Here is a 12887-nt window from a genome sequence, read left to right on the forward strand (position 1 = left end):
CTCCTCTTCACTTCTCTTTTCTGTCTCTTCTTGTGGAACTTGTCTATTGTGTTCTTCCTGATTGATGGCTTCCTTCTCCCCAGTCTTCTCACTCCCCACTATGATTGCCTTGCACTCCTCCCACTTTGTAGCTTTTCCTTTGTCTCTTTCAGTGACATTGGGGAAGGTAATTGCTCTCTTCTCACCCATTTCTGAAATTTGCTTAGTCATTTGCTCCATATGCCTCTCAAGGTTTCTGATTGATGCTTCTTGGTTTTTGCTTGCCATCTCTTGATCTTTTCTTGCTGCTTCTTGATTTTTTATGAGTTTCTCCATCATCATCTCCAGACTAGAAATTCTTTGAGAGTCTGGATTTGGTTGTGGTTGTGTAAAGTGAGATGGTTGTGGCTGGAAGTTGTTTGAACTATTTGTGGAGTTATTTTGTGGGTGGAATATGGATGTGAAAGGTGGATGATGGTTGTTTTGGGGTTTTTTGTATGGATTATGATTAGCGTTTTGCTGGTTGTGGTTTGAGTAAGTTGTGTTTCTTGAGTTGTTTTGGTTTGAGTTTTTCTGCCACGGTTGCTGGCTGTGGGTGTGGTTATCTCCCCATCTGAGATTTGGATGGTTCTTCTAGGATGGATTGTAGGTGTCACCATAAACTTCATTTTTGCCTGAGCCTTGGTTGTGCACATATTGAGGTTGTTCCTGCTGCTGATTTTCTTGGTTTTCTTCATTTTGCCCCCATGTGGTTGATGTTTGGCTTGTATTCACTGCTGCAACTTGCAAACTATCAATCTTTTTAGCCATCTGCTCAAATTGTTGTTGAATCTGCTGCTGCATTATCTTGTTTTGAGCTAGGATGGTGTCCACCCCTTCCATTTCTAACACTCCTTTCCTTAGTGATGGTTGGCGTTGTCTCTGATGGCCAAAGAAATATTGGTTGTTAGCCACCATGTCAATGAGGTTCTGAGCTTCTTCAGCTGTCTTCATGAGTTGCATTGAGCCTCCTGCTGAATAGTCAAGTGCCTATTGAGCTTTCATTGTCAGTCCTTCATAGAAATTTTGGAGTTTATCCCATTCATTAAACATCTCTGGTGGACACTTCCTGAGTAAAGCTTTGTATCTCTCCCATGCTTCATACAATGACTCTCCATCCATCTAAGTAAATGTTTGGACCTCTGTTTTGAGCCTGATGATCCTTTGAGGAGGATAAAACTTGGCTAAGAACTTGCTCACTAGATCCTTCCAATTGTTGATGCTTTCTCTTGGAAATGACTCCAACCATTGAGTAGCTTTGTCCCTCAAGGAAAATGGAAACAGCAACAATTTATATGTTTCTGGAGGCACACCATTGGATTTCACAGTATCACAGATCCTCAAGAAGGTAGATAGATGTTGGTTTGGATCTTCGATTGGACTTCATCCATAAGAGCAGTTATTTTGCACCAATATGATGAGCTGGGACTTTAATTCAAAATTATTGGCATTGACATTTGGGGTAAGGATGCTACTCCCACAATGCCTTGGATTGGCAAATGTATATGAAGCCAAGACTCTCCTCTGGGGTTGACCATTGTTGTTGGCCATTCTCACTGGTGGATTTGTTGGATTTGTTGAGTGTTCCTCCAATTCATGATATTCTTCATCTGATTCTTCCTCTCCAGCAACATTTTTTTCTTTTGCTTCTCTTCTTAGCCTTCGGAGGATTCTTTCGTCAGTTTCATGAAAGGTAGGGATCTCTCTTCTTGTATCTGACATACAAGCAAAACACAAGAAACACACAAAAACCAGAGACACTTCAATCTATTGCTAGAATGAAGTTTGAGTTAGCTTAAGCAAAAATTCAAACAGTTAGTGGGTTAGTCAAAAGTTAAAGAAACAGAAAAAAAAAGTGCTTGATCTAGATCTCCACTTCACGTAATCATTGTCAATCTATTTCAATCCCCGGCAACGGTGCCAAAAACTTGATGTGTGGAAAACGATCCAACACAAAACTAACCGGAAAGTGTACCGGGTCGCATAAAGTAATAATAACTCACGTGAGTGAGGTCGATCCCATAGGGATTGAAGGATTGAGCAATTTTAGTTTAGTGGTTAATTTAGTCAAGTGAATCAAGTATTGGTTAGGTGATTTGTGATTGCAGAAACTAAATTGCTTGAAATGTAAAGGGAGAGGGGTAGATTGCAGAAAATTAAAGAGCAAAGAAAGTAAATAAGCTAAATCTTAAAGAACAAGTAATGTAAATTGCAGAAACTTAGATTGCAAGAAATGTAAATGGCTGAATCTTAAAGTGCAAGAAATGTAAATTACTTGAATTATAAAGGGAATTAGGAAGTGGATTTGCAGAAATTAAACAAGGAAAAGTAAAATTCAACAAACAGAAATGTAAAAGATGGATTCAATTAAACCGGATCTCAAATGACAATGAAAATAAGCTTGGTGTAGCAACGAAACAAGGAAATTGAAATTGAAAGATGTAGATCTCGGGACTCAAGAGACTAGGTAACCAAGTCTAGATCTCAATGCCTTCCTAGATCCAAATTGAGAATTCAATTGCAAGAAAAGTAAAGATCCAGCAGTAGAAGAAAAGAAGTGAAATCGCAAATTCTCAATGATGCAGTAAATCAAAACAGAAAGAGATCTCAAGGTGAGATTGAGACAGAATTTTCTCAATTCTTCAACCCAAGATTCAAGACAAGTGTAAATGAAATTGAAAACAAGAAAACTAAGAGGAAGGGAATTCAATTCCCCTTCCCCAAGACTCAGAATCTCAAAATAACTCCTAACCAAAAGCTCTCCAAAACTACTCAGCAAAACTAAAAGAAAAGCTCTCGAAAAACTTAAATTCTAAGCTATTTATACACTCTCTTCAAATGATCTTCAAGCCTTGAATTGGGCCCTTGCTCTTGATGGAATTGGGTTGACAGAAGCCTCTGTTGATTGCCCTTGGAATTGGAAAGAAACCCACTTGTGAACTGGGTCAGAACCGGGCCATGAACCATTAAAGCTTGAGTCAAAGTTTGAGGCAAACTTTGACTCAAGCTTTTCATATCAGCTAGCCTCCCTTTGCTGTCATCCACGTTTGAGCCAAAGTTTGAGGTCAAACTTTGAGCCAAACGTGGATCCTCCCTTGCATGCTTCTTGGCCAACGTTTGGCCCAACGTTTGAGGCAAACGTTGGTGCAAACGTGGCTCCATTTAACCTTCAATCAGGGACTCCTCTTCATACTCAAATGGCGCCAACGTTTGACCCAAAGTTTGAGGCAAACGTTGGCGCAAGCTTTTTCTCCCTGGGTGTGCTTGTTGTGGCGCCAACGTTTGACTCAAAGCTTGAGGCAAACGTTGGCACAAGCTTTTTGCTCCTGGGTGTGCTTGTTGTGGCGCCAACGTTTGACTCAAAGTTTGAGGCAAACGTTGGCGCAAGCTTTTGATGCCTCCAGGGTGAAGTTAAGCTCTTCCTCAAGTTTGAGCTAAAGTTTGAGGCAAGCTTTGGCTCAAGCTTTTTGTTCTCTCTTGTTCCTTGCCATTCCTTCTTTCTTCAACCTTCTTCAAAGCTCTTTTGACCTATCATCAATCAATCAAAAACATCAAAGCTATGTGATGCGCATAAACTTGTTATGCTACGATTTAGGAAATTGCACGATCGGCAAGATTCCTTCCGGCAAGTGCACCGGTTATCGTCAAGTAAAAACTCACAATAGAGTGAGGTCGAATCCCACAAGGATTGGTTGAGTGAGCAATTCGAATTAGAAGTGTGTTCTAGTTGAGCGGAATCAAGATTTAGATGAGAATTGCGGAATGTAAAATTGGCGGGAAACGTAAATGACAAGAAATTTAAATGGCGGAATCTTAAATTGCATGAAGTAAAGAGCAGAAGCTAAATTGCTGAAATTAAAAGGGAATGGGGGTGATTGCATGAATTTAATTGCAGAATGTAAAGAGAAAGTGGAAATCAGAAATGGGGAATTCATTGGGTTATAGGAGATATTGAGATCTCCGAATCAAAACATGTTTATCTCTTCCTCAACCAATGCGTTCATTGAATTTTGCTTGGCAATCTTATATGATTGGATCCCAATCCCTTGGCTCACCAATTCTCTCTAAAAACAAACAAATTCCCAATCCCTTGGTTTAAATGTTCATAAGAAGAGATGATGCTCGATCACTGATTATACCACACAGTTTCATGAACCACAATTTGGTAAGATGACATGTCACAATATCCATCCAAACCCCAATCCAATTCACTGTGAGAAAGCTTCTCTAGCATGAATCCTCCATTCCTTTCCCAAGGTTCCGAAGGATTCCAATTATGGGTAGTTTCTTTCCCAAGACAACTACCCAATGGAATTAGATCGAGAAGCTTTCTAACAAAATTCAAGAGAAAAGATTGAAGAAGAAGATAAACTATTATTGATTCATTGAATTACAATAGAGCTCCCTAACCCAATGAAAGGGGGTTTAGTGAGTCATAGCTCTGAATTCAATTACAAAGATATGAAAACTAGCCAAAATGAAAAGGTAAAAGTCCCTCCTAACTTAAATTCTATCCTATTTATACACTTTCTATATTGAGCTTCTGTTGTGTTTCTTGGGCTTTGAGGCCTCTCCTTGCTTTCCTTTTGCCTTGGGTTTATGATCCATAATCTTGATGAGGCTGTTGATCCAAATTCTGTAACATTCATTGAGCCAACTTAGTGATAATCAAATAATGACACATGACTTAATAAATTGAAATTTCAGACTCATCAATCCTTTAGGCCCAATCCCATAAACCATGATATTCAATTGGGTTTCATACCAGAGTAAGTTTAAGTTAATGTTTGTGCTCAAATACTAACTTAAACCGCAATATTTTTGGCCCAGAAACCTTTTCCAAGAGTGGCGTTTAAGTTGCAGTTTAAGCTTAAACTGTAGCTTAAACGCCAGACACTTCCAGTGATGCCTTTTGTGGAAGCACGTTTAAGCTTCAGTTTAAGGTTAAACTGAAGCTTAAACGTGGAAATGGAAGAAGGCAGCCCTGGAGGGTAACTTAGTCGAACACGTTTAAGCTTCAGTTTAAGGTTAAACTGAAGCTTAAACGTGGAGATAGAGAAGGCAGCCCTGGAGGTCGAACACGTTTAAGCTCCAGTTTAAGGTTAAACTGGAGCTTAAACGTGGAAATAGAGAAAGCCATCCTGGAGGTCGAACACGTTTAAGCTCCAGTTTAAGGTTAAACTGGAGCTTAAACGTGGAAGCTGAGAAAGGTAGCCCTGGAGGTGTCGAACACGTTTAAGCTCCAGTTTAAGGTTAAACTGGAGCTTAAACGTGGAAATGACTCCCTGGTGCATTTCCCATTTCTGGCGTTTAACCTCCAGTTTAAGGTTAAACTGGAGGTTAAACGTGGAAATGCTTCCTGAGTGGCATTCTCATTCTGGCGTTTAACCTCCAGTTTAAGGTTAAACTGGAGGTTAAACTTCAGTTTCAGCATTTCTTAGCCTTCATGATTCTGGCGTTTAAGCTCCAGTTTAGGCTTAAACTGGAACTTAAACTCCACATGTGATATTCAAGCTTCCTTTATTGATTTTGTTGCTTCCTTGCCTAGCCTCTTCTTCCCTGAAATCATCCAAACAATTGCATCAAAGTCTTGCAAAATTTCATGAGAAATCTTCCATTCATAGCATTCAAGTAATATAACTAAAACTCATGGAATTTGCATCAAAATCATACTGTTTGGATGGTTCATTGCTTTGTTATTCTTTTAACCATTCTTGGTTACTTTAAGCTCAAGAAAATGCATAAAACAACTAAAACTAACAAAAAAATGCTAGTGAAACTAGCCTAAGATGCCTTGGCATCACAACACCAAACTTAATACTTGCTTGTCCCTAAGCAAGTCCTGAGTTATTTGAGAAGAAAGTATGAAACAGAAAGCAATTACATTGGCTATATTAGCAAGCATTTGAAGTTCATCAGAAGGGTTTTATGCAGAAAGTTGCAGCATCACTTTTTCATACTTATCAGGTAAGATTATCACTTTTTCATTGCATCCATCAAACACTGCTATGGCCTCTTGTTATTCTTATGTCCTTGGCACTTTTCTCTTCGTTGTTTTTCTTTTCTTTTTCTTAGAGCTCCTTTGCTCCTTGTTTGCTTGGTGTCATGTGTTGCACAAGCCTTTGGCATTTTCTTTTTCTTATCAGTGCACTACACATATCCACTTCAGGCATTTTAGTTCACATTTCTTCTTGAGACATTGGTGCCCAGCACCTCTTTGTGTGACTAAATGTTTTGTATTTAGGTTGCTCTTGATAATGGACTTTTGGTTGATAATCCCGGGTTAGTTAACCCAAGTTACCAAGTGTTGAAACACTCCTCAGAACCTATTCATCCAAGCATATCCTTAATACATAAACACCACAGGCATTTGTCTCAGAAGTTCAAACCATTGGTGCCTAGCTTATTTTCTCAAATTTTTTTTTTCTTTTTGGTTGCCCTTTTTCAGTGGCTTTTTCTTCTTCTTTTTCTTTCTTTTTCATGGCCAAAGACATTTATTCATCAAGATCCATAGACAGTTTTCAATTTCTACATAAAAAATGATAATTCTACACTCTATTTCCAGTGATCTGACTTAAACAATCAAGCATGCATACCACCACTTAATTCTACTTGATTTGTCACTAATTGAGCCAAGTTACTTTTGTTCAAACTTTTCTTTTATTTTTGGAAACAGAACAAGCATGGCAAGCACTTGTTTAAGAAAGTGAAGTTATATCCAAACATCTAGGCATTCCCTTTATTCAAAGCAATAAACAGACAAATATACTAAAAACTTCACATTCCAGAAAGATTCAACAATTACAGTTTAAACCAGAACAAGCATGCTTTTGTTTGCCCTTTTTAAAGAATTATCAAGGAACAATACCACCTTGTGAAATTCCTTGTTTTCTCTTTGTTGCCAGGAAACACTTTGATTTCTCCTTCTTCTCCTAATTGTTGCTTCATGTTTTAAGATCCTTGTTTCCTTTCCTGCAAAGAGTGATGAAGTTGCTTGCTTCTCAAGCACTTGAGTGGTTAGCTCAACTATGTGTGGGTAAGTATCTGAGTCTTAAGTTGGTGTGTGAACACCAAACTTAGTCTCCCACTTACTTCTCTGTTCTTTGAATCCTTGAGTTCTCTTTGGAATGAAGTTGCTGCTAAGGGTTTTAAGCATTTCTGTGACTGCTTAGAATGGTTGTTCCTTTCATATAATTCAAAGGTTGTTGTGTTCAGTTGATCTTTATGGTGGAACACCAAACTTAGAGTCACACATTCCCCTTTGAATTATTGATCTACGAATTCATTGTTTGGTGTGAAACACCAAACTTATTTCTTTGCAATGCACAGAAACTACTTCACCCTTTTTATTGAAACAAATAAAAGAAACAGCAAAAGGGTATTACCTCAGGTTGGGTTGCCTCCCAACAAGCGCTTCTTTAACGTCATTAGCTTGACGGTCAGCTTCCTCAGTTGAGGTGATATTTAACCTTGTCCTTCTCCTCCACATCTCCCAAGTAATGTTTGAGTCTTTGACCGTTCACAATGAAGGTTCGTTGTGACTTTTCTTCCATGATTTCTACTTGTCCATATTTGGAGACCTTGGTGACAAGGAATGGTCCAGACCACCTTGATTTTAGCTTCCCTGGAAATAGCTTCAGCTTAGAATTGTAGAGCAATACTTTTTGTCCTTCTTCAAATTTCCTTGGGGCTATGTTGCTGTCATGCTTCTTCTTTGCTCTTTCTTTGTAAATTTTGGCATTCTCATAAGCTTCAGCTCTGAATTCTTCCAACTCTTGAATTTGCAACATCCTTCTTTCTCCAGTAGCTTTGCTGTCCAAGTTCAAAAGTTTCAAGGCCCAGTATGCCTTGTGCTCCAACTCCAGTGGCAAATGGCAAGCTTTTCCGTATACTAGTTGGTAAGGAGACATTCCAATTGGTGTTTTGAAAGCTGTCCTATATGCCCAAAGAGCATCATCTAGCTTAATCGACCAGTCCTTCCTTGAAGTTCCCACAGTCTTTTCCAGGATCCTTTTGAGTTCTCTGTTAGATATTTCGGCTTGCCCACTTGTTTGTGGATGGTATGGTGTGGCTACCTTGTGTTTGACTCCATATTTTAGAAGCAATGCCTCTAATGGTTTGTTACAGAAGTGGCTTCCTCCATCACTGATGATTGCTCTTGGAACCCCAAAACGGCAAAAAATGTGTTTTCTGAGGAAGTTCATGACTACCTTATTATCATTGGTTGGAGTTGCTATTGCTTCAACCCATTTGGAGACATAGTCTACTGCCACAAGAATGTAATTATTTGAGTATGAGGAGGGAAAGGGTCCCATGAAATCTATCCCCCATACATCAAACAATTCAAGTTCCAGAATGAATTGTTGTGGCATTTCATTTTTTCTTGGCAGGTTCCCCGCTTTCTGGCATTCATGGCAGTGCTTCACTAGTTCCTTTGCATCTTTGAAGATAGTGGGCCAATAAAAACCACACTGCAACACCTTAGCTGCTGTTCTTTCTCCTGCAAAATGTCCTCCATAAGTGGAGCCATGGCAGTCCCATAAGACTTCCCTTCCTTCTTCCTCTGATATGCATCTTCTGAGTATGCCATCGGAACATTTTTTGAACAAGTATGGTTCGTCCCAGATGAAGTATTTGGCATCATTTACCAATTTCTTCCTTTGATGCTTGTTAAATTCCAACGGCAAACTCCCAGTGGCCTTGAAGTTTGCTATGTCTGCAAACCAGGGTGCTTTGGGAATTACCATGAGTTGTTCATCAGGAAAGCACTCATTTATATGTGTGCTTTGTGCGCTTCCTTCTTCACATGGTATCCTTGATAAATGGTCTGCCACCTTGTTCTCTACACCCTTCTTGTCTTTGATTTCAATGTCAAATTCCTGCAACAAAAGAACCCATCTAATAAGTCTTGGTTTGGATTCTTGTTTAGCAAGTAAGTATTTTAAAGCTGAATGATCAGTGAAGACAATGACTTTAGATCCAATGAGATAGGATCTAAATTTGTCAAATGCAAAGACTATTGCCAAGAGTTCTTTTTCAGTGGTTGTGTAATTCCTTTGGTTAGCATTCAAGACTTTACTGGCATAATAAATCACATGTACCAAATTGTCTTTCCTTTGTCCTAACACTGCCCCAATAGCAAGGTCTGATGCATCACACATCAGTTCAAAAGGTAAGTTCCAATCAGGCGGGGCAATGATAGGTGCAGAGGAAAGTTTTTGCTTCAAAAGTTCATAGGCTAGCATGCAATTTTTATCAAATACAAAGGGTGTATCAGAGACAAGCAAGTTACTCAAAGGTTTGGCTATTTTAGAAAAGTCTCTAATAAACCTTCTGTAAAAACCAGCGTGTCCCAAAAAACTCCTAACTGCCTTGACATTACTTGGTGGAGGTAGTTTTTCAATGATTTCCACCTTAGCTCTGTCCACCTCAATGCCTCTATTAGAGATTTTGTGGCCAAGGACTATTCCTTCTGTGACCATGAAATGACATTTTTCCCAGTTTAATACTAGGTTAGTCTCTTGGCACCTCTTAAGCACCAAGGCAAGGTGGTGTAGGCAGCTAGGAAAAGAATCTCCAAACACAGAAAAATCATCCATGAAGACCTCAATAAATTTTTCAATCATGTCCGAAAAGATGGACAGCATGCATCTTTGGAAAGTGGCAGGTGCATTGCACAATCCAAAGGGCATGCGTCTATAAGCAAAAACTCCATATGGACAAACAAATGATGTTTTCTCTTGATCTCTAGGATCAACTACTATCTGATTATAGCCTAAGTATCCATCCAAAAAGCAATAGTAAGCATGTCCTGCAAGCCTTTCAAGCATCTGATCCATGAATGGGAGTGGGAAATGATCTTTTCTGGTGGCTTCATTGAGCTTCCTGTAGTCTATGCACATCCTCCACCCAGTGACAGTTCTTGTGGGTATGAGTTCGTTCCTCTCATTTGGCACCACAGTTATGCCACCTTTCTTGGGAACTACATGGATGGGACTAACCCATGGGCTATCAGAAATGGGGTAGATTACCCCTGCCTGCCATAACTTCATGACCTCCTTTTGTACCACTTCTTTCATGACGGGATTCAATCTTCTCTGAGCTTGGATGGAGGGTCTAGCATCCTCTTCTAACAAGATTTTATGCATGCATATGGATGAACTTATCCCCTTCAAATCAGCTAGGGTCCATCCAATGGCATCTTGATGAGTTTGTAGCACCTTGATCAATTCTTCTTCCTATTCTTGACTCAGGGCAGAGCTAATGATAACAGGATGACTCTCATCACTACCCAAGTATGCATACTTGAGATTAGGGGGCAATGCTTTGAGCTCAGGTTTTGGTGCTTCCTTCTCTTCTTTCACTATCTCTGGCATGTTTGGCATGGTTGTTTCAGCAGCCTTGATGTCACTAACTTCTATGTCCTTGGTGAACTCCTCCTCTGCCACTTCCTTTGTTGTTTCCTCAAAGGTTTCTTGTACTGCAATGTCCACTACATCCACCCTCATGCATTCCCTTAGTGATTCTGATGGATAGCTCATTGCCTTGAATACGTTAAACACCAATTTCTCATCATGTAGTCTAAGAGTGAGTTCACCCTTTTGTACATCTATGATGGCTCCAGCAGTAGCCAGGAAGGGTCTTCCCAGAATTATTGAAGCTTTGGCTTCTTCCTCCAGATCTAACACCACAAAATCAGCAGGAAATATAAAATCTCCCACCTTCACCAACAAATCCTCAACTATCCCATGAGGGAATTTAAAAGTTCGATCTGCCAATTGGAGGGCCATTCTTGTTGGTTTGGCTTCCTCAATCTTCATTCTTCTCATCATTGTTAGAGACATCAAATTGATACTGGCCCCTAAGTCACACAAGGCCTTCTCCACCATGACTTCTCCTATGATGCAGGGGATTTGGAAACTGCCTGGATCCTTCAATTTCTGAGGCAATTTGTGCTGGATGATGGCACTGCATTCTTCAGTTAACAACACAGTTTCCTCGTTTCTCCAGCTTCTTTTCTTGGTCATTAATTCCTTTAAGAATTTTGCATAGAGTGGCATTTGCTCTATTGCTTCAGCAAACGGAATGTTGATTTGAAGCTTCTTGAAAATCTCCAAGAACCTGGAGAATTGGCCATCCTTTTCACTTTTCATCAAACGTTGAGGATATGGTGCTTTAGGTGTATAAGGCTTCAGGACCTCTTTTTCTTTTTCTTTTGTTGCAGACGATGTAAAAGATTGTCCTTGTTCCTTATCTCTCACATTTTCCTTTGCTTCATCCTCTGTGGTTTCCTTTGAGATCTCCTTTAGATTCTTTCCGCTTCTGAGGGTTATGGCCTTACATTCTTCCCTTGCAATAGCCTTGGCAGCATGAGAAACGCTTGTCCCAGGGGTTTGCTTAGACAAATACGCAATTTGATTTTCTAGCTTCTGGATGGCAGCTCCTTGGTTTTGCAGGTTAGAATTTACTTCTTCCTTAAAAGCTTTCAATTCGGTTATGTCTTGACTCATGGTTGCAAGCATTCCTTCTATCCTGTTTAATTGATCTTGAAATTGTTGGTTCGGATTAGGTTGAGCAGGTTGATTATTTTGGCTATGATATGGTGGTTGAGAGTAAGTGTTTTGTGTGGCTTGGTATGATCTTTGGTTGGAGTTTTGGTATGTGGACTTGTTATGTTGGTTTTGCTGGTTTCCCCACCCAAAGTTTGGGTAGTTTTTCCAGCCTGGGTTGTAAGTGTTGGAATGTGGATCATATGGTTGCCTTTGTTGATTTCCTACATAATTGGCCTCTTCCCAATCACCTCCTTCAGTGCTTTCTTCCTCTTGATCTTGTGTGTGTATTGCAGCCACTTGTTTTGTTTCTAATTTCCTGGTGAGCTCTGCTAGTTGCTTGGCAAACACCTTGTTTTGGGCTAGAATTGTATCAACATGGTTCAGCTCCATGACTCCCTTAGTGTTGTGTCTCTCTGATGCATAGTAGTACTCATTCTCAGCCACTGTCTCAATCACTTCAATGGCTTCTTCCACAGCCTTTTTCCTGTTCAATGAACCTCCTGATGAATGGTCTACAGCCTTCCTTGATTCATAAGACAGTCCATCATAGAAAATATGCAATTGCACCCAGTCATGGAACATGTCTGGTGGGCATTTCCTTGTCAAATCCTTGAATCTCTCCCATGCCTCGTAGAGAGTTTCACCATCTTGTTGTCTAAACGTCTGAACCTCAGATCGAAGCCTATTGACCTTTTGTGGGGGGTAGAAACGTGCCAGAAACTTGCTTTCCACCTCATCCCAGGTTGTTAGGCTCCCCCTTGGGAATGATTCCAGCCACTTAGCTGCCTTGTCCCTAAGTGAAAATGGGAACAAAAGCAGTTTATATGCATCTTCCTGGACTCCATTGGACTTCACAGTGTCGTAAATTCTCAGGAATTTTGTGAGATGTTGGTTTGGGTCTTCATTAGCACTTCCACCAAATGAACAATGATTCTCCACAAGTGATATTAGCTGTGGTTTGAGCTCAAAATTGTTGGCCTGAATGGGCGGTTTCTGAATGCTGCTACCACAATTCCCAGAGGTTGGGTTTATGTATGAACTAAGAACCCTCCTCTCGGGAATGGCATTGTTTCCATCAGCTCTCTCATGGTTGTGAACTTCTCTCTCCATGTTGAGGTCTAGAGCTTCCTCAAAATTGTCCTCAGATTCTCCTTCAGATTCTTCTTCTCCCAGTACTCTCTTCCCTCTTGCTTCCCTTCTCAATCTATGAAGGGTCCTCTCTGGTTCGGTATATGGAGGAGTTGATGTCTCTCCTCTCCTACCTGTCATACAAGAACACAGCACAGGCAACAAACAAGTGAAATACTCTTGGTTAAT

General features: G+C 40.1%; 1 non-coding gene across 1 annotated transcript; it reads left to right on the top strand.

Annotated features, from left to right (window-relative positions):
• The first annotated feature begins 12150 nt into the window (after positions 1 to 12150).
• Positions 12151 to 12254, top strand: LOC148544182 (small nucleolar RNA R71). Its single transcript, XR_015901924.1, has one exon. It is a non-coding gene; the product is annotated as a small nucleolar RNA R71 (small nucleolar RNA).
• Positions 12255 to 12887: the final 633 nt, after the last annotated feature.

This window comes from Arachis ipaensis, chromosome B9 (genome assembly GCF_059453495.1).
Source record: "Arachis ipaensis isolate K30076 ecotype BB chromosome B9, ASM5945349v1, whole genome shotgun sequence".
Lineage (NCBI taxonomy): Eukaryota > Viridiplantae > Streptophyta > Magnoliopsida > Fabales > Fabaceae > Arachis > Arachis ipaensis.